We start from the raw sequence: 22,551 nt of genomic DNA on the forward strand, positions 1-22,551 counted from the left end.
AGCCCGGGTTAGAGATAACCCCTGCGCCACAGCACTATGAAATGATTTACTTTTCACTGTTCAGACATTTTTTACAGTTGAACATAGTCTCAGCAGATACTTTCTTGTTACACAGTACTCAGTACCGTAAGTAACTGTTTTCATGGAAAGTATTTTCAACAAATCTGTTTTGCACTCATCTGCCCAAACTTTGGCCTACAGCAGATAGATCTGTGAAAAACGCACCAAGAGTTTATTGCCACTCAATGTTATTTCACAATATCCTCATACGGTGATGCCAAGTTCAGCAATACATAGTACCACAACTTGTTTGGCAGACTTCGCTACAAATGTATTAGGCTGTCTTGCCATGCTGTTGCCAAATACAAGACATGTTAACCAGCTGTAGCATTTGTCATTATGAGCAGGCAATGGTGGTGAAAAACACTTACAGTAAAAAAAGAGAAAGAGAGAGAAGAGGCTATCAAATACAGATGCTTTGCTAAAGCATGTTGATGACCTCTGTTACCACTAGTTATGTCAAACTGAACTAGTAGCCGCGTTCACACTCATTTGAGGTGCTGAACCGAGCTGGACTGGTCAGAAACGTGCTTATGGAGTGTCTTTATACGGTTATGAAGACCTCAACTGTACAGCAATTGTAAACGTCACTGTCATTTTTGCTCAGGAGGGCTAATATTTTAGTGTGAAAGTACTACTTCACGAGGTCTAACTGGCTCACAGAGTTAGTGTAAAGCTTGACCTTGAGGATGACCTTGGCAAACAATAAAATATTACCGCGACTGGGATTCGAACCCGCGGCGGCGCGAGCAGATCAATTTCGCTGGCCTGTGCACGAGAGCACTATGCTGCTGCCGCAGACGACCCCAGCTCGCGTTAAACTGCAACACACGCTCGCGCTGTGCATTGCATGTCGTCGTCTTCCATCAACTAAAACTACTATAGGCCTAATCTCGTCGCCAGAACTGCCGACGACCTAGCAAAGCAAAACCATGAGACAACCAGGCTAAACACGTGCTTTCACACATACACTCGGTTTAACTACGTTAGAACCCTACCATTCCCCCCCCCCCCCCTTGTGGCACCCGTTTACTATACAGGGTCACAGTGGCTGAGCAGCTCGCGTACTGCGCTCAGTATTTCTAAGAAAATTAACTGTGAACTCGCTTAATTGAACAGGTCAGGCCTGAAGTGATCAATTTCGAATGGCGTCACAAGGAGGTAGTATCGGCAGGCAAAATTTACGAGGTGGGAGTGTACGGGGAAGATTGGTTTTTGGGGAAAAGAAATGGCGCAGTATCTGTCTCGCATCTTGGCGGACAACTGAACCGTGCCGTAAGGGAAGGGTAAAGGACGGACTGAGAGAAGAAAGGAAAAAAGAGGTGCCGTAGTGTATGGCTCCGGAATAATTTCGACCGCCTAGGGATGTTTAACGTGCACTCACATCGCACAGCACACGGGTGCATTTGCGTTTGGCCTCCATCGATAACGCGGCCGCCGCAGTCGGGTTCGAACCCGGGAACTCCGGCACAGTAGCCAATCGCTCGAAGTGTCTGAACGAGGGGATTTGCATTCGCCACACGCTGGTAGCATTTTTAAAGCACTAGGTCGCGAGGAAGCCCCACAATAACTTTTCTGCCCCGAGAACACGCACCCCAATAACTTTTGCTGCTGGTGGTACATACATTGACTCTGTCCGATAGGATTACGCAGCAGTAAAAGCCTCAGAAAAGAAAAGTGACCATAAGGTACCTCAACTACTGTTTTCCGAAAAATTAGTACAGTACTAACGAAGGCCGTGTAGGTAGCCGCGCAGCACGGAAAGCTCACCTGAACTGGCTCCAACGTGTCATACTTGAACACTGCAGCATAACTTCTTTTGCTTGCGCTTAAAAATGCACTCAGTGTTACAACAAACGCAAGAACAGCACCAATCCAGCCACAGATACAAACGACCCGCGGCACGCAGGATGATGCTGATGTCGATGGGCATGCCGTCCCAGACAGATGGCGCTACAACGCTATCTACGAAATGAACTTTTTCTCTAACTGATAAGAAATGCGCTGGAAACATGGCTCAGAATTATTAAAAATGACACCACAATAGCACCATAAAAACAATGAAAGCTGACAGCAAAAATAACGAAAGTACATATTTTAGACAAAACTGCCAACCGTAAAATCAAAACCGAAACTCTGCAAAGAATGCATTCGGAAGGCAACTTCACCATTTTTTTTTGTCATCGAAGCGCGTTGACCTACAGCTGCACCAACTTGAGTCTCAATTTCGAAGCGTAAAAATGTTACTCCTAAAACCGGCACCATTTTTTCCTGTCCGAGTAGCGACAGCGCCTGCGTCACGGCAGCGGCAGATCTCCCAGGCATGAGAAGTATTTCAAGCAGAAATTTACAAGCTACATATATACGCCGTAGGTCTAGATACTCTTTCTCGAATCAAATGCTCTCTCGTAACCGAAACGAGATTGGTTTCGGTTCCATAGCGTGCACTGCCATCAGATAGTACACGGGCCTCTAGCATTAACGCCTCCATCGGAATGCGACAGCCGCCGCAGGATCGAACCCGCGTCTTTCGGGTCAGGAGCCGAGCACAATAACCACAGCAGCGGCTGAACAGAGGTGCTGGCATTCATGGAGGTACATGGAAGATATGGCGAAGCTATTATAATTGTGCAGTCTCAACCCCTTTTCTCGAGGCGTCATATCTCGTTTCACAATTGGACGGGTAAAGATTGCAGGCTGAGATAAGCCGCGTTTACAAGAATACAGCAGTGCCGCACCGCATATTTCGCGGACGTGACAGGCCACTATTCACATATGTACTACCGTGCACAAAAGTTTGCGGGACGAGAGTATTTGGAAAAACGTTTATTGCAGCTACACCTCGCTAGTCAGTTGCCAGATAGTGTATGAAGTATACTAAAGAGTGCTTGGCTAAGGTGGCCTACTTGGCCATTGTCTGGGCCCTTGGCAAGTTTACACTTTATCATAATGGCCGTCCTTTTGACGTGGTCACCAACCACCATGCCCTATGTTGGCTTTCTCCGCCTTAAGATCCTTTCGGTCTCCTGCCATGGCTCGATAGGCTCTCCATCTACAAGAATATAACATACGTGTCGTATATCAGTCGGGCCGCAAGCACCATGATGCTGATGCCTTGTCCCGCTCCCCGCTACTGGCCAAGCTTGCCAGCCTCTCTGCCCTCGAATCCGCTGCGCCTTCACTCAACACCTGCGACATGACTTCTGAGCAGCGTAAAGGTCACTGGATTGCCACTCTTCTTGACTTTCTCTCTGCCCCATCTACTGCACCAGCGTACTGCACGTGGAAAATTTGTAAATTGTAGGGTTTAACATCCAAAAACAACCCGCCAGCTGCAAGGGTCGCCTTAGTGGAGGGCTCCGGATTAATTTCAAGCACGTAAAGAAGACTGAAGAGACATACACTTAATGCAATGTGACCATGCTGCCTCGAGAACTTTTGCATAGGCTGTCAGAAGCAAAAGGCCAAGGGCTATCCGAACTATTTCCTGCGTAGTGTCTCATGGTGTCAGAAGCTCCAAACCATTTAGCTAAAGAGAGCTAATTCATCAACAGCTCAGAGCGAGACTAGCACCGTTCGTGCTTCAGGTTGTTGATCAATTCGACCTCACCATGACATCTGCGAGGCATCCTGGTTAGCCTAAATGTAGAGTGACTGCAAGCAGTGGTCCCTGGTTTTATCCCCAGACTAAGACGAATTTTCCTTCAGCTGCAAAGCTTCTGAGAAAGCTGTCTAGCTTTGCTCTGCAACCGTATAACTGCGATCAAGTCGAAACTCATGAGTAATTACAGCCTAATTGAAATTCACTTCGTCTCTAGTGTTTCCCTTAAACACTTTGGACTACATTGTGAATGTGCATTCCAAGAGCATCTTCCATTCCCCAATATTATCCTTGCCCTAAAATCGTTAGCAATCTGGAACTCAAAACAAAACAAGAGGCTCCACGCTGACACTGTCAAGAGGAATTTTCTATTCAGTCTTTAAGAATATATGGACCCTATTGTAACGATATTTTTGATACAGCATTGTGTATACAGACTTAGGACACAAATCAATCGCACTCTCACTTTACAGTTCCATTCAGTGCCTCTCACGATGAACCTTCATGTCTGCTCTTTGGTTATAAGAGGGTTTTTGCTGCAGTGCTGCCTGCATTACCTATTCCTTTCCAATTTCCTATTCTTATTTTGCCAAGGCTGTGGAGACTGATTGCACCTGTTTTAGTTAATAGGTATATTTAGCAGGCTAGTAGCTGCAGTCCACAGAGTGTTTGAAGTTACTTTCCTTGCAATAGAATAAAATGTAGCAGGAAGCTTTTAGATAACTGGATTCTTATGCTGCAATCCTGTTGGACCTAACATGTGCTTTCTGGCAGTTTCTCAGGGTCAACTTTCTGCATTTTTGGAGTACACTGAAACTTAGGATTAGATACAATGTTAGATAACGCTTTGTGCAACATGCATGGAAGCAACTTCACATTTTTTTTTGCCGTGGCTGCAATCCTAGCAGGATGATCTAGAGCATGAACTAACACATGCTGACGTTTTGAGTTTAGGTTCCCTGTTGGGCTTTCTAGAAACTATATGCTTGCTGCATGAAGTGAAGGGGTGGACGGAAACCTGTCTTGTCGGGGCTGGGCGTGGAAAAGGCAGAACACCGAGCAAAATAAAATGAACTCCTAAATGACCTTTCAGTTCCCACAGGGGAGCCTTGTTCACGAACAGGTGCAGACGTGTAAGGCTGGCTATTTAAGCTTGAAAATGTGCCCTAGGCAGCGGGCGTATGCACTAGGAAGTGCCCCGTCAGTGCGATTACGAGTGTGTTTGGTTGTCTGAATCATAGTAGAACACGTTCTTGGGCAAGTTGGTTCATAGCTTGAGTGGATGAAGCGCACAAAAGACACGGCACATAGGCAAAGACGGACACGACACAGGCGCTACTTGCAACTGTTTATTGGATACACGCACGGCTTATTTATAGCCAAGAGGTAGGGGTGATGGGAAAAAAACACAAGCAAAGGGTAAAAGATACTGGCGATGGTATGGATACTGCATTGTAGGGAACAAAAGTGACTCAAATCTTTCTAAACTTATCTAAAAATATACTCTCATTCTTATGTATGACTAGCGATGGGGCGCTGATGCAGGAACTCCCGCCTTTTTTAATCCGGTCGGCTTCTAGCAGTTCTCGGGCAGTCTTATCTTTACTTCTGCAAAGGATTTGAGTTTCCTGGAGCTTTGGTTGACAATTCTTCTTCTCTTCTTTGCCGCAGTCCTTGCAGTGATGCGGCAAATGTGACCCGGTACCAACTCTTAGTGACCGTTTGTGCTCTGTTAAACGTGCATTAATACATCGGCCTGTCTGGCCGATGTACACCTTTCCACAGGTCAGCGGGATGCTATAAACCACCCCCACAGCGCATTTCAGAAACGGGTTTACATGCTTAATTTCACATTCTGTTGATTTGGCATCATCATTTCCAATCTTTCGACACAGCGATGCAAGTTTTCTGGGTGCAGAGAAGACCACTGGTACTTTGTATTTTGCAGCAACACGCTTAAGATTATGAGCCACTTTGTGGGAGTATGAAATCACCACCGGTTTGATTTTCGTTTCAGATACTTCACCATCTTCGCTCTTTCTTTCTCTTTCTTTTTTGACTTTTTTGAGTAATGCTTCCGTGACAGAACTAATCACCAGGGAAGCAGAGCCTGCCTGTCTAAGCTTTTGTATCTGTATATCAAAGCTTTCCTGTACTTTATGACAGCACGATTTTTTGAGAGATGTTTCAAGGCACATGATGGCAATGGCACGTTTCGCAGTCTTAGAGTGCGTCGAATCGTAGGGCAACAATTCTTTGCGGGCACGAGGTCGATACATCCAGCAAACGCCTTCGTCAGTAATGGTGATGTCAATATCTGAAAACTGTAACTTTTTTTCTTCCGTGAGTTCATAAGTAAAATCCAAACCCTTGCCATGTTGTTTAAAATCTAAAAGGATATCCTGCACAGTTTGCAAATAAGTCAAGGGTGATTGCTTAGTCAATATAATTAAAAAATCGTCAACGTACCTAAAGGTCTTGAGAACTTTGCTTGCGTCAAATGCCACCGATAAGGTTCTGTCAATGCCCGCAAGAAAGATGTTGCACAGTATGGGAGCGACGCACGAACCAATGCATATTCCTCTGTTTTGCACATACATTTCACTTTGAAAAGAAACGCTTGTCGAAGACAAATAAAACTCTAAGAGTGCTAAAAAGTTATCTGCAGATATTCCGGCAGTATTTTGGAAAGCAATCAGGCCGCTTGTTTCAATGCAGGCCAAGACAGATTTATTTATTTATTAATTTATTTCCTCAAAGGTCTCGGTTGAGACATTACATGAGGGAGTGGACGGTATCTGGCAAACAATGGTAAAAAATGTTAAGATGAAAGGTTGGCGACGCTCCGCTTGAATTCTAGTGGGTTGATGATAATGGCAACTTCAGTGGGCAGGTCATTCCAGTCTCGTGCAGTACGCTGAAAAAATGACTGCTGAAATGTCACAGTATGGGCTTGTAGGGGATACACTGCGTTACTGTGGCTGAACCGGGCGATGCGGTGGGCTCTTTTTATGTAGGGGTTATCAAGAGGCAAAGAATGGAAAAATTTATGAAAAAGGTTAAGACGTGCTATCTTACGGCGCGAGGCTAGGGGTGGCAAGTTGATTCGAGCTTTTAGTGCTGAGATGCTTGAGTGGTAGGAATAATTTGATAGAATGAATCTTGTTGCGCGGTTCTGAACCAATTCGAAGGCGTTAGTAAGATTAACGTGGTGCGGATCAAAAATAGCGTTAGCATACTCAAGCTTGGGACGCAAAAAGGTTTGAAAAGCAAGCTGTTTAATAGGGGGAGGAGCGAGTGAAAGGTTACGGCGTAAATAACCTAGAGCACAATTAGCAGAATTTATTATGTGATTAATATGACAGGCCCAAGTTAGGTCACGCGAGATATGCACACCAAGATATTTGAATGATTCGGATGTTCCAATCTGCAGGTTATTAATATTATAATTAGGCGCTACGTAATTACGACGACGGTGAATGGACATTAACACGGTTTTAGAAATATTTAATGACATGAGCCATGTTTTACACCAGTCCTGTATGCGAATAAGGTCAGTTTGTAATGCGAGATGGGCGGTGGAGTTAGTAATGCTTCGGTAAACGACACAGTCATCGGCAAAGAGTCGGATATGAGAAGAAATGTTACACGGTAGGTCATTAATATATATCAAGAAAAGGAGGGGCCCGAGTACCGTTCCTTGAGGTACCCCTGAGAGCACAGGTGTTAAGGATGAAGAGTGTGAATTGGCATATACGAACTGCTGACGGTTAGATAAAAACCCTCGAATCCAGTTCAGAACACATGGATGAATATTAAGGCGCGATAACTTTAGTAAGAGACGACCATGGGGAACCTTATCGAACGCTTTTTCGAAGTCTAAAAACACTGCATCAGTCGGGATATTACGATCAAGGTTTAAATGTAAGTCGTGCAGGAAGAGTGCCAGTTGGGTGTCACAGGAATGATTCTTGCGAAAACCATGCTGGCTTGAGTGAAAAAAATGAACGGACGATAGGAAGGTAGCAATATGAGAGTATAAAACATGCTCCATTATTTTACAAGAAACGCTTGTTATGGAAATCGGGCGGTAGTTACTCGGCGATGATCGGCTTCCTTTCTTGAAGACTGGGATGACCTTGCCCACCTGCCAGTCACGTGGAATCGAACCGGTGTTCAGGGATTCCTGGAATATGAGCGATAAGAACAGGCTACACGTATGTTTAGTATTTTTTAGCACTTTGGCGTTGATACCGTCCACTCCAGTATATGACGAGTTCTTCAGTGACTCAATTACCTTGACTATGCCGACGGGATGAAATGTGATATTTTGCATGAGCAAGTGCGTAAAATATGGTGGATCTGGAAGATTGTCAAGGGGTTCATTAGTAAAGACCGAACTGAATACTGTGTTAAGAACATCTGCAACCTCAAGTCGGGAATAGGAGATCCAGAGCTACTGTTAAGTGAAATCTCATTACATTGATTAGGGCTAATGGTTTTTCAAAATCGTTTTGGGTTAGTCTGCAGCATAGATGGTAAATTAGTAGAAAAAACTTCCGTTTAGTCTGAGCGGTTAACTTGTCGTATTCTTTTGCGACAGCATGATACTTCTGCCATGTGGAAGAAGAGTTAGACAGCTTGGCCGACCGGAACAGGCGTTTTTTCTTGTTATTGAGTCGTTTGAGTAATACATTAAACCATGGTGATGTTATTCTTTCTGATATAGTAATGGTTGGAATGTAAAGGCTTATAAGCCGATGCATCTCTGTTTTGAAAAGTAACCAGTTTGACTCGAGAGAATGTAGTGGAAAGTTAGCAGCGAAGGTGTCGAAGTAATCTGATAATTCACGGTTCATGCTGGCATAGTCTCCTTTATCATAAAGCGTAAGTGTTTTTTTATTTTTTTGTTTCCTTAGTACGTTGCAATAAAGAAGTATGTATCGTCAAATGATCGCTGAGACCGCGCAACAAGGTGATAGGAGTAAAATTATCAGGATGCGTTGTTAATACGAGATCTAGAACGTTGGACGAGTGGTCAGTAACGCGTGTGAGATCAGTGACGAGTTGAGTTAAGCCAAAAGTCATACACGTGTTTAAGAAATCGCTAGCCGGGCTGCTTTTCGATAATGTAGCGGCGGGATTAGACCAATCTATTGTGGGAAAATTAAAATCACCGAAGAGAAGGATAGGGCTAAGTGGATATGTTTTAGTTAACACATTTAAGGCATCATGAAATAAGGGGGTGAAAGAACTGTCAGCATTAGGAGGGCGGTAACAAATACCAATGAGGATGGGCGGATGTGTAGTAGTGCATCGAAGCCAAATCATTTCCAGTTGTGAAGGGAGGTTAACAAATGAACAATGCAGATCCCGTTTAGTGGCGAGCAATACACCCCCACCGCGCGAATTATCGTGTCTATCCTTCCGGAATATCTCAAAATCTGGGAGAAATAGAAGAATCTCAGAATCGTGAACTGATGCGTTAAGCCATGTTTCAGTTAGTAGTAAGATATCGCATGAAGATGAACCTATTAAACTGCACAATGAATCGCGCTTGGGAACAACACTTCGAATGTTAGCAAGCAGAAATGATAAAGGGTGACGATTCGGCGAACGGGGTTCACAATTTGGTTTTAATGGTGGCTACAAGCTGTCCTCAACGACATGGTTAGAAACATGGTCGAAATGGTACGTTTTTTCACTTGTGACAAGCTTTTCATTTCGCAACTTGTATTTCAGTTTTCGAGCCTTTCCAAATTCGATGAGGTGTTTCTGGGCAAGGCGCGTGCTGGGAGAAAGATCTTGAGCAACCGCATATCCTGTGTCTTTGAATTTCCGAGCGGAAGACAGGACTTGCTCTTTGTCTTTAAAGTGAGCAAATCTCACAATTATAGGTCTGCACCTACCAGTTTGGAAAGCCCGAAGGCGATGTGCACGCTCAATGTCGCGTGGCTCTAACTGGATGTCTAAATACTGATTAATGTGTGCAATGATGATATTTTCAGAATCTGACCATGTTTCTTTATCTTTATCTTCAAGGCTGTAGAAAACAAGGTTGTTTCGTCTGGACCGATTTTCTGCATCATTTACCCGGGAAGACAGAGCATTTATCTGCACCGTGTTCTGAGTGCTGATTCCATGCAGTTCTTTCAATTCAGTCTGCATGTCATCAATACCAACACATGCTGTCTCAATTTTATCTAGTCGCGCCTTAATCTCGCAAAACGTTTTATCATGATCAACTAGTTTCATTTCAATCGACTTTAGCTGCGCTAGCATTGCTGTCTGCCCAGTTTGAATTTCCTTCAAAGCATCAAGAATTTCTCTTTGTTAGGGCCGGGGTTAGATTCTATATCACCAGCTACCATAAGAAGTTTTAACAACATATGCGCAGTCATACATGATGGACCGGAAACGCCGTGGGCTCGGCAGCACCAAGAGTGCACGGTAGCTACTGGGCTTAGCGTAAAGGCAATAAGGTTTCATTACCTGCTCCAAGAAGCGTAGAACGTTAGCACGGGCCATCGCTGGCGTGCTGCCGAGCCCACTGAAGGGCGCGCCGCTCCGAGCTGCCTTTTAGCACAAGTCCACGCATGCGCAGGATGTACAGGGGCGGTTCCGGCGTTCAGGCGGCTCAGGGAAAGCCATGATGCTTGAAGATATGGTCCGTGGCCGTGTAGAAATTGCGCGGACCGGGATGCGTTGTCGATGGGCTGGCCATTCGTAGCCGAGAAAGGCTCAACCGTGTGAAGTCCGGAAAGCAGGAGTGTTGCGTCTGGACTGGAGCTGACGACGGATGCTAGGTACGGGACCCGGGGGCTCGAACACTCCAGCAGCTGCGAGCTCGAGAGTCCGAGGAACTGCACCAAGAAGCGTAGAACGTTAGCACGGGCCATCGCTGGCGTGCTGCCGAGCCCACTGAAGGGCGCGCCGCTCCGAGCTGCCTTTTTAGCACAAGTCCACGCATGCGCAGGATGTACAGGGGCGGTTCCGGCGTTCAGGCGGCTCAGGGAAAGCCATGATGCTTGAAGATATGGTCCGTGGCCGTGTAGAAATTGCGCGGACCGGGATGCGTTGTCGATGGGCTGGCCATTCGTAGCCGAGAAAGCCTCAACCGTGTGAAGTCCGGAAAGCAGGAGTGTTGCGTCTGGACTGGAGTTGACGACGGTTGCTAGGTACGGGACCCGGGGGCTCGAACACTCCAGCAGCTGCGAGCTCGAGAGTCCGAGGAACTGCACCAAGAAGCGTAGAACGTTAGCACGGGCCATCGCTGGCGTGCTGCCGAGCCCACTGAAGGGCGCGCCGCTCCGAGCTGCCTTTTTAGGACAAGTCCACGCATGCGCAGGATGTACAGGGGCGGTTCCGGCGTTCAGGCGGCTCAGGGAAAGCCATGATGCTTGAAGATATGGTCCGTGGCCGTGTAGAAATTGCGCGGACCGGGATGCGTTGTCGATGGGCTGGCCATTCGTAGCCGAGAAAGGCTCAACCGTGTGAAGTCCGGAAAGCAGGAGTGTTGCGTCTGGACTGGAGTTGACGACGGTTGCTAGGTACGGGACCCGGGGGCTCGAACACTCCAGCAGCTGCGAGCTCGAGAGTCCGAGGAACTGCACCAAGAAGCGTAGAACGTTAGCACGGGCCATCGCTGGCGTGCTGCCGAGCCCACTCAACTCTGCCATTTACTCTATACCACATGCAGAGTGAGTTGTGATTGTTAATTCCTGCTGCACCTGTTTTCCGATATGTAGTTGCTATCTGCCATATGTTTAATATGCGTCATATATACAATTAATAACAGGAGGTCCCCCTGACAATTTCTACTCGGGGCCTCCTCGTCTACTAATTTATTTACCTCATGCCTGCACTAGTTTTTGATTATGATCCATAGCGCAGCAACAAAACAGGGGACAAACACAAGCGCTAATACCCATATGCATACCCACTAGCCCGAACCATCACCTTGCTAGTTTTTGAATAAACAATAATTTATGTCAAACAAAACTTTGCAGTGGTTATTCGTCATCTGCATGCCGTCTTGCTTACATACTGTTAGATTCACACCGCCTGCTAAGCTAGACCGCATGCTGGAGGTCAGATTTTGAGTTAACGGGATTGGTATATTATTCCAAGATGTTAATTAGGCCAAGGTATTTGGCCCTGATGATATTCCTCCAGTGTAATTCACAAATTGTGTATGATTCACCTACTCTGCTAAAAGCTTTGCAAACTGTTCACATCACCTTTACAAGAAAGTGCTGTAATCACTTTGATAGGTACAGAGTTAATCATATTACTTTAAGAACAAGCAAGAAATTTATGTTTAGGAGTGCTTTTTATCTCAGGCCTTGTATTAAGCATGTGAATTACATTTGGAATGAGGCAGCCATCAGCTCCGGGTTAATTACAGTAGAGATTCGGTCATTTGCAAAGTGATTTCAGAATACAGCTGATAGTCAAGTCTGTCCTATACTTGAGCATGGATGTGTTTCTTGGGGCTTGCATACATGGCCACTTATAAGTAAATTGAAAAAATTCACAACAGTGCTGCTTGATTTCCACCGGGAACTTAAAAATAGTAACTCAGAATGACAGAGCAAATATTGCAAACTCAAATAGAAACAGCAGTGGAACGACCACGGGAAAAATCTTTGATGAAAATCTTTCTACAATATTTACTTGCTAAACCTGCTGTAAACTGTGAGAAATATACTCAACCAACAACTTAATTACATATTGAAGCATTTCAAGGTAAAAGAGCTTTCCTTAAAGGGTGGTGTTTTCCATTCTTCTGCTTTTTACCTATCCTAGAGTAGAACAGCTTAGTGTCAAGTACTGTTCTTTTATTATCCAATGGTGCTTTCTTCAATGATTTCAATGAGTAGACTGTTTTCTTTTTCAACATTTTTAACTCCTTGGATGCTATGGTGTGGTGCAAGTAACTCTTAAAAAATATATTGATGTTCAGAGAAGTAGCCACCTTTCTTTTTATTATTCTGAGGACACTAGATAAGCTCCAAGCCATCAAAGGGGTGCTCACTACACAACATCAAAAGAGTCATTATGCATTGGAGAAAAGGAGCAAGCACATAAACGAAGCATGGAAAGCAGGTCTCTAAGTGAGAGAAGCTTGCACTTTCAGAAGCAATATCACTTATGTTTAGGACCTACCAGATCACAGACTGCAGAAGATATGTGGATGCCACATCGAGCTCAGATTAGACACAAAGCAGTGGATGCAATATTAATAATGACTACTGTTTGCACTCTGAACAGTTAATTTAGGGGAGGTTGTGCTTAGTGGGATTTTTCCCTTCCTGTGCACAATGTTAAGATAAGACAGCAAGTATATGCCACCGTGAAACTGTTTGCAACAGTGTCTAAATTAGGGAAATGATCTTACAGCCCAATGCACTGTTCTAGGTTACCTGACACAATTGTCACTTCAGCTCCTTTATTTAAGTTTCATCTAATCAATCATGCGACAACGTCACCCGTAGCCGCGCACAGCTTTCATGAGAGGTGTGAGATAGATATGAACGTTTGACGATTCAGCAATTTGAAAAAAAAAATGTGCCACAACCCAAGGCGAAGAATGGGCAAAATGAGTATGGACTGTCGTGACAATATTTGCAGTAAACCACGAAAATATGCGCTGAAAACCTACATCATACAAAAAACACTCCGGCAGGGACATTACAGCAGCCGCGCTAAGAGAAAAGACTGAACAAAGCGACGGTTACGCAGAAAAATCACCGACAATGAAACAAAAGTGCAGGCAGGAATGTTGGCTTGCTTATTGTGAAAGGCCAGGAATTTTACACACTGCCCGTGACACTCACGCGTAATGCAGGCCAGGCTAACGTTACTACAATACAACTTGGGCCTGGCAGACGCTTGCATTTGTCGGGAACGGGCGTGGGCAACACTGCACTTGGCTGCAGCGTCTGTTTTGGCAACATTGCACTTGTCGGGAACGGGCGTGGGCAACACTGAACTTGGCTGAAGCCTCTGTTTTGGCAACATTGCGCTTGTCGGGAACGGGCGTGGGCAACATTGGGCTTGTCTGCAGCGGCTAGGAAACGGAAATACGCTAACTGGAGCAGTTCCCCTGTGTCTACTTCGCCGCATGGCTCGGTGCGGTGACGCACGTCGACTTGCTATGCGGTGAAGCGAGCATACGGGAGCCGAAGAAATCCCTGAGCTATAAGTCTTCCGCGGATTTTGCTTGAACATCCTGCTCTTGGAAGCAAAACATGAGAAACAACGGTGTTTTTACCGGCCGCATACATTGTGATCTTTTTTTGTCTTGCTAAAACCGTAAAACAGTGCGAGGCGACCGAAAATCGTTTTTTTTCTAATTCGTGAAATAGCCACTATTGCGGGACATTATAATTAGCATTAAAAGCAGACAAACAAGGAAGTATCTCGCTGAATATTCTGAACTTGTATAAACATAAGGAGGAGAAGCAGAAGAAAATGTTGAACACAAAAAGAGATGAGAGCTAGAGAGAGGCAACTTTATTTGCCACACAAGTGTTGGGAATTAGGGAAGTTGGGTCCTTGGGCGGCATGCCTAGTCCGGGGTACCATTGGATTTTGCTGCTGCCTTCGCCGGCGTGATGAGCCATTCCTGGCCCATTGAGGCTTGAGCTGGACAGAGCCGTCTTCCACCCCTCATTCGTTCGCTGATGGATTGACCAAGATTTGGAATTGCAAATTTCTGGGTCTATAAAGTGTAACTTCTTAGTGTTATTGTAAGTGTTTGTCTGCATTTTCCTAAGCTTTCCCTAATGCACTTTGTTCATTCTGTATATATATATATATATATATATATATATATATATATATATATATATATATATATATATATATATATATATATATATATATATATATATATATATATATATATATATATATATGCTCTAGCTTCCCTCAAGTCTATTGTTGAAGCTGCACTGTGTATGCAATTCGCATGTTTCAGTGTTTCAGTCATGATCAATTAGGTGGATGGAAGGATGTTCAGGGGAGGAAAGCTCGGGAAACGGGGTGTACACCTTCGTTCCCTTTGAAGCCCTGATGGACAGGTAACCAAATTAAGTGCTTAGTTTCTGCAGTGTATTCTGCATATTCTTGCTGCTTTGGAATTAATTCTACCTTTGGTGAACTTCCTGTAGGCAGTCTGTGAGTCCATGAGAACAAATTCGGAGTGCTTGTCTGTAGCAGCTATAGGGCTTATTTCCTCGGTTTCTGAGGTATTGTGACGATAATTCTGCCCCTATATATGGATGTTCAGTCCCCTGACAATGATCAATCAGTCTTCCTGCATCATCCAGGCATGTCATGCCTATTTTTCCTCTGAATGCCTTTTGGATCGCCTTCGCTCTGGCTTCTTTTCTCATTGTAAATTGGGTGCATATTTCCTGGTGGAGGAGACTTGCATTTATTTTCTCTCTCCAAGCTTAAGGATGTCGAGTCTGCTCAGTGGATTTTGTCTGTGTTCAGTGGAAGGGGATGTTGAGGTCATGAATGACCATTCTTCTAGCCTTGATGTTGGCAAGCCTCACTATCTGTGCTGTAAGGTGGGCCTCTATGATTTCTTCCACAATGTCATTAATTAATGCCTAGGCATAGTGGTTTCTCATTAAGTGTATTTGGCTGAGTGCTTTCTTTTAAGGCCTTTTTAAAGATTGTATCAAGTTTGATGACTTCTGCTTTCTTCAGCCTGAGAGAGTGAGTTGCATGGTCAAAGCAACCTGAGCATGCTTTGACCAATATGCATTACTATCCTGATGGTGCTTTAACGTTTCATTGCAACACTTTCTGATCTTCTTTTGCAAGCGCAGTTCTATATTTGATGTTTTACTGTTTATATTTTTTGTGTGTGTGGAAAACGTATCTGCAGATGTACAACCCTAGAGAAATTTTTCTCTTGTTGAATGTATTCTTCTTCTGCACTTGGTAAGTCGTTGTGCCATGTCATTTTTAGTAACTGCTTCTAAGAAACCAAGCACACCCAAGTATGTTTCAAGTATGTTTCCCAATTAAAACATTTCTAACACCTTTAATTTTATCTATATATCTTCCCATCTGCTTGGTATTTTTAGACTGCAGTATGTTCTAAGTAAAGTAAATAATGAAATGTTATTCTGTTAATCACAATGCTTGGGCAAGTCTCAGGGTTCCTTTTTTCACCATTCTGGCTCTCTTGTTTGTTATTCTTCCTCGCCTCCTTTAGTTTTGCTGTGGTGATAGAGTCGTTTTCCATGTTGTTGGTGATTAGCCTAAGGCTTCTTATGTTTTCTACCTCCCTAATGTGTGTTCCACTGATCCTGTTTTGATCTTTTCATCGTATCCTTTCCTTCTGAGGACAGTAGCTCCGACATTTCTGTGCAGCACTTGAGCCAGGATTCCGTGCCTTAAGATCGCTCTGTTTTGGCTGTTTCTTCAAGGGTAGATTCCATATCTGTTCGATGTTTCCCTGGTTTGCCCAAATTGTTACATCGTCGGCGTAAGGCACATGACTGATCCCTTTGATTTTGCTTAACTGTTCTGCCAGTGTTCTGGCAGCATTCTCATAGCCTACATCTTCACCCTCAACATTAATGTGTACGGTTCTGTCACCGAGGTAGCTATGGATGTGGGCAGTAGTCCTTCTGCTGCAGTTGATTCCTTGGAGGTTGTGGAGAGTCTTACAATGTTCGATGTCAAAAGCCCCTTTGAGGTCATAGGCGAAAGCGGCTGTTGTGGGGGCCTTTCAAAGTTAATCTATAATTTCTTTCTTTAGTTCAGGGAGTAAATATTGCCTCAAGATATTATGTCTAAAGCCAAACTTGATAAAAGGTATCATGTTGTTTTCCTCCATGCAGTTGGTTAGGCATTCAATTACCATCTTTTCCATGAGTTTGCTTGCACAGGAAAAATAAAATGAAGCTTTGCATGAAGCACATTGTTTTTAGGATTTTTCTGCCAGTATATTGAGAATACATTAGTAGGGAAATTAGGGGCTCATTATGAATTACATGAAGGAAATCAACAGTCACTGAAAACCACGGAAGGCATACAGGAATGTTTCTATTTATAAGTGGTGTTAATCAATGGGAGGTTGGTATTGTAATCATTTTATAGCTGAAAGATGATTGATAAAAAAGCAGAAAAAGAAACAACCGTGTGCTGCCTGTGGGGCCTGAACCCACAACCTCCAAATTTCGCATACGTTGCTCTACCAAGTTGTATGCCCAACACCAAATTTGCTCAAGCATCAAAAATGGTTTTTTCGTCAAAACTATTTTATCAAAGTGCACCAAAAGGGCGTACATCTTTTTCAAACTAGAGATATTGAGTGCTGCACCTGGGACATTTGAGATGGAATATTTGACCTCACAGAATATTACTTGCCCGGGCTGTTTAGCATGCACCTAAAACTGATCAGCTAGTACACGGGTATCCTCACATTGCACAATGGAAATGCGGCTGTTCTGGCAGGAATTGAGCCCATAAACTCATGCTTAAAGCCTTATTTTGCTGATCAGCCACAGCAAAGGTAAAACCATTTGCCCACGACACCACTGGATTAAACTGTTCTGGGCAATCTGCGATGAACCACTGCAGCATGGTGCCTCCATTTTTATTTTTTTTCAATGAATACGCTTTGGTCTAGAGCCGCAGAAGAGAGGAGTTTGCACTTAATGATCAGTTCGAACCATGGAATCAATACATGCTGTGCCTGCAGCAAAAGCAGCGGTCACATTCCCATGCACACCCTCACCACTTATTTTTTGATAGTGAGCTGTCATAGCGTGCTCATGGTACCCAGCATGTACCGAGCAGCTGCCAAACAAATGCATATATGTATATCACGAATTATGGAGTACTAGCCTAGCAACTTAGACCATCATGGCCACATGCAGTGTATGCACTGAATTGTGCAGTATATGGAGCTCCTGTGTTAATATTGCTGGCAGTGTGTTGAAGTTGTCTTCTTCATTTGCCCAGTGTTTGCTATTTTGTGACTGTGCAGTGTACTTAAGTGGCAAGTCTTGTGCCAGGAACGTATGTGATTTGTATTTGTCTGAGCCAAGGTAAACAAGAACTGGTAGCGAGGTTCAGATAGGTTTTACGTTTTGTTGTATGAGTTGCTTTATAAAATATGTGTGCCCTGTGTCTTTTACTATCTAGAGTTCCCCGTTATATGAAGTGAGCAACACTGTGACTTCTTGTATTCACTAATAACCACATCTTACCAGCAGTAATGAATGGAACTCAAGCAGCGCGCAGCCTTCTTTGGCTTTGCACTTTTCTGCATAATGATTCCCCCATTTGTTACGAGTGTGGTTTCATCCTGAGACTGCAGCGCGAAAAGATGGGGCAGAAGGGATGAGAGGACACATTCATGGCTCAGAGCTATATGCTTAAGTCCTTTATTGACCCAATGAGTGTGGCCTCCGGGGGTCAGACATTTGTCAGGCTTAAACAAGCTAAAGGTACAAAACATTTCATGAACAGCTACTACCCCCTAGTGTTCAAAATTGCAACCAGGTCAATTGGCTGTTGTAACTCATCTTTGGCAGTGGGAGCAATGCAACATCGAGCTAGGCAAGTGTGACTAACCATTGGAGATATTGGTACAATCTCCCATGATGAGTACACCCCAGGGTTTGTTGTAAAAGGGTTAATTAAGATGTGAGTTCTGTTTGAATGTGCAAAACCTTATATAATCATGATCATCATTGATCCTGACCACGCCCACTGCAGGACAAAAACCTCTCCCATATCTCCAATTAACCCTGACCTGTGCCAGCTGCTACCACCCTATCCCAGCAAACTTTACCTCATCCGCCCACCTAACCTTCTGCCGTCCTCTGCTACCTTGCCTTCTCTTGGAATCCATTCTGTCCCAGGTGAAAATATGGATTGAAATTCCAAGTGGTCCCACTTATTTTCAAGTGGTGCATGCCGCTTTGAAACAAGTTGTTTTACCAGTGGTCTCACTTGGTTTAAAGTGGTGCCACTTCAAAGCAGATGGTTCTTGCAAAGGGTCCCACTTGCTTTCAAGTGGCACCATTTGAAAGCAAGTGGCTTTTACAAAGGTCCCACTTGCTTTCAAGTGGCACCATTTGAAAGAAAGTGGTTTTTACAAGTGGTCCCAATTGCTTTCAAGTGGTGCCAGTGTTTTGAAAGCAAGTGGTTTGCAAAGTGGGACCACTAGACTGCAAGTGGCCACAGCTGGGAGTCAAGTAGAACCAAGATCCATGTGAACATTTGCTTATTCAGCAAACAAGGCATAAAGAGCTGTCGGCAGCTTAACCTACTAAATTGTACTTATCATTTGCTTAATCACCGAGGTTGAAATTAGATATAATAACTACGCTCAGTAGGCAAGCGCCACTGACCCAAGTATGAGAGTCTGATAAGTAGGATATATATGTTGGAGCAGAAGTACGTTCTGTGGGTGTGTATACATGACCTAATGTTATAGCATCTGACCAGGCTATGTGTTTCTTGTGTGGGATGTATGGTTGTGTGTGTGTCTTGATTTCTATGAGAACATATGCAATTCTCACAGTTGCAAATTTTCTTCTGAGAAAATCTTGGCATGCACTAGGCTCACGGCCGCCCTGCAGTCCTCACAAATCATTTTTCCTTTTGCACCTTAATATTATGTGAGCTGATTAAAGGCACAATTAGAGCCAGTTTAAAAACTCAGTTGCAACCATCTGAAATATCCAATTGCATGGTTGTAATTGAAATTTGAAATGTATGTTTTTTACCGGGAAGTTCCAAATAGTCCCTTTTATCAAGTGCTCCCACTTACTCAAATGGTCCTACTTTGCCAAGTGGTGCCTGTCCAGTCACTCACTTTAAGTGGCCGCACTTGTGCAATTTCCACCTGGGGTTTCCCTTACAAACCACCTTTCCTTCGCATTACATGCCTTCCCCAAGCCAATGTATTCCTCTTGATTTCAATTAGGATGTCATTAACCTGCATTTTTCCCTAACCCACGCTGCCCTCTTCTTGTCTTTTCACATTGAGTCTTATCATTTATCTTTCCATAGCTAGCTGCATTGTCCTCAATATAAGTTGAACCCTTTTCATTGCCCTCCACATTCCTCCCCATAGATGAGTACTGGTATGATATGTATCTGTTATATACATTTCTCTTGATCGAGGGATATTGGTAAACTGCCATTCGTGATCGACCTGAGCAAACCTGCCAATTAATGCACTCCACCCCAATCGTATTCCTCTAGTTATTTCAATCTCATTATCTCGATCTGCAGTGACTATCAGCCATAAGTCGACGTATTCCCTTACCACTTCCTTCTCCTCGCTACCAATTGTAAACTGCTGTTCCCTTCCGAGGCTTCAATATATTGCTTTTTCAGCATATTAATTTTTAGGTATATCTTAATGCTCTGCCTATCTGATAAGTCATTGGTCATGCTTTGAAGTTCGTCCCCAGAGTGACATAGCAAGGCAATGCCGTCAGTCAATTGCAGATTAGTTAGGTATTCTGCATTATAACTCTTATCCCCAACTGTTCCCAATCTAGGTCTCTGAATACCTCTTGTAAACAGGTGGTGAATAGCATTGGCGAGATCGTGTCTCATTCCCTGACACCCTTCCTTATTGGAATTTTATTGCTGACCTTATGGAGGACTATAGTTGCTGTGCAGCTGTTACAGATATCACCCAAGTATTTTTACATAAGGCCCGTCTACACCCTGCTTTTGTAATGCCTGCATGACTTATGAGTTTTCAACTCAGCCAGATGCTTCCTCGTGATCTATGAAGGCTATACATAAGGGTTGGTTATATTCTGTTCATTTCTCTATCACCTGATAGTGTGAAGATGGTCTATTGTCGAATAGCCTTTACGAAAGCCTGCCTTATCATTTGGTTGATTCAAGTCTAAGGCTGTCCTGACTAGTAGTTACCTTAGTATATATACCTTGGAGGCAGTGGACAGTCAGCTGATTAGTCTGATTTTTCAAGTCCTTGAACTCTCTTTCATTAAGATGATGTTAGTGTTCTTCCAAGATTCTTGAAAAGTCTTAACAGCCTCCATTAAAATTGTTGTGAATGTGAATGTTGCATGATTGAAGTGCAAGTTCAATTCACGAAAGTTCGATCTGTATGCAATGAAGCATCAACGTTTGCACCCGCTGTCAAAAGTTTATAAAAGGCGACTGTCAAAGGAGTTGAATTTTTTTGTATTCAGGATGTATTGCTTGACATTTAATGTGTAATTTTCATGTCAATATTATGTTCCATGGCTTAATGAAAAGATATCTCAATGAAATCAATTTTTTTCACTAATTATTGTCTTTCATTAACTTTTGACTGCAGGAGCACGTATGTGGAAAACATCATGCAAGAAAATGATAGGATTAGTGTTATACAGATAGCACCCACAAAATATTAATTATGCAAGGAATTTAAGGTGCAGAGAAATGTGAGAATTCATATACAACTTTTGAAATATCAACCAGATCACTATCAAAAGAACTTTTGCAAGCAGTAGATCTGAAAGAATCACAACTATAGTATACGAGACGTTACACAACTGGCCTCTTGACATTGCTCCTGAAAAGGCGGCACCTGATGTCATAACCAGTGCTATTTTAGCATTAACATTTAGTCGTGTCCCTAAATTCCCTTAATTTTATTTTGTAATGCACACACACACTAGGCATGCAATAAAGAAAAATATTACAGCACGTAAACAATGTTTAATACATACACAGTCTGCCAAACAACACAGTGTTCCAAATGCTTCCATATGGAACTAAAATGTACAAAAACAATCCTCAGCGCAGCACACTTACTAATATCTGCGGCATATTTTATAGTAACAAAAAGTTCTGACTGACATACAGTCCAAATTATTTAGACCACCTGGGGTTCTTTAACGTGAGCTAACATCGCATAGCGCACGGATGCCTTTTGCACTTTTCCGCCACCAAAACAGCTGCCACAGCCAGAATTCAACTCGCCTCCGCCAACTCAGTAGCCAAGCGCGCTAACCAGCTGAGCCATTGTGGCAGGTAGAAAAATTTTCGAATTACATCAGGCATACTAATTCAAATTTTCTGTGATGTTTATCTCACACCAAACCCCCATTCTTCACATCATATAACTAGGCATTGGAGTTTTCGGTTTCTAGTTCTTGAACACTTGGCACACTTTTTTGTTTTTATTTCAGTATGCAAGTTTTTTTTCTCGGAAATTATTATTTTCGACGAATGAAGTACTGACTTTTTTCGGTGATTCAGTGAAAAAATCCTCTGTGGTAAAAAGTCACTTAAAGTCTATCTCGGTGTTTTTGTAATCCTGAACAAATTAACATGTTAACAGTAGTGCTTGGAGCTGGCCTTGTAAGAGAAATTGCTATTGTCAGTAATAGAGTAACTCAAGTTAAATGACTTAGCTGGGAGACAAAAATGGAAGTGGAAGTTTTTCTTTCTGAGAATTGACCATTTGCGGAAAAGTTTCTGCGCATGCGCGGGCTGAAGGCGCAGCCAGCAACCTCTGTAGGCGATTTGGTTTTGGTTGGAAAACATGAGCCAGCCGAGCATTCCTGCACTGTAGTGCGGTGACTGGTGTGAGCTGTAACTGGCACGTAACCACCATGCAACTGCAACGTTTTTCTATCTAAACTAACCACGCGTTTTGCCACAGTGAGACTTGGACTTACTAAAAGTCGTGATGAGATACAAGGCGCAAAAGATGAAGCAATTGGTGGGGCCAGTAATGCGCACATCCAGCATGTTTCGAAACGTGTGTTCCTGATACATTTCGCGCTTGCTTCCAAGTGTGCACAGTGCTGTCATTCTACAAGAGTTTTGCCATCGACGCACATGCGTATTCGGTTAAAACCGAATGATAT

General features: G+C 43.6%; 1 protein-coding gene across 1 annotated transcript in view; it reads left to right on the plus strand.

The window, feature by feature from the left end:
* LOC144109931 (uncharacterized) overlaps positions 1 to 22,551 on the plus strand; it is a 147,483-nt gene that overhangs the window by 101,151 nt on the left and 23,781 nt on the right. The gene's annotated exons all lie outside the window — the stretch shown is intronic.

The sequence above is a fragment of the Amblyomma americanum genome, chromosome 1 (assembly GCF_052857255.1).
Source record: "Amblyomma americanum isolate KBUSLIRL-KWMA chromosome 1, ASM5285725v1, whole genome shotgun sequence".
Classification (NCBI taxonomy): domain Eukaryota; kingdom Metazoa; phylum Arthropoda; class Arachnida; order Ixodida; family Ixodidae; genus Amblyomma; species Amblyomma americanum.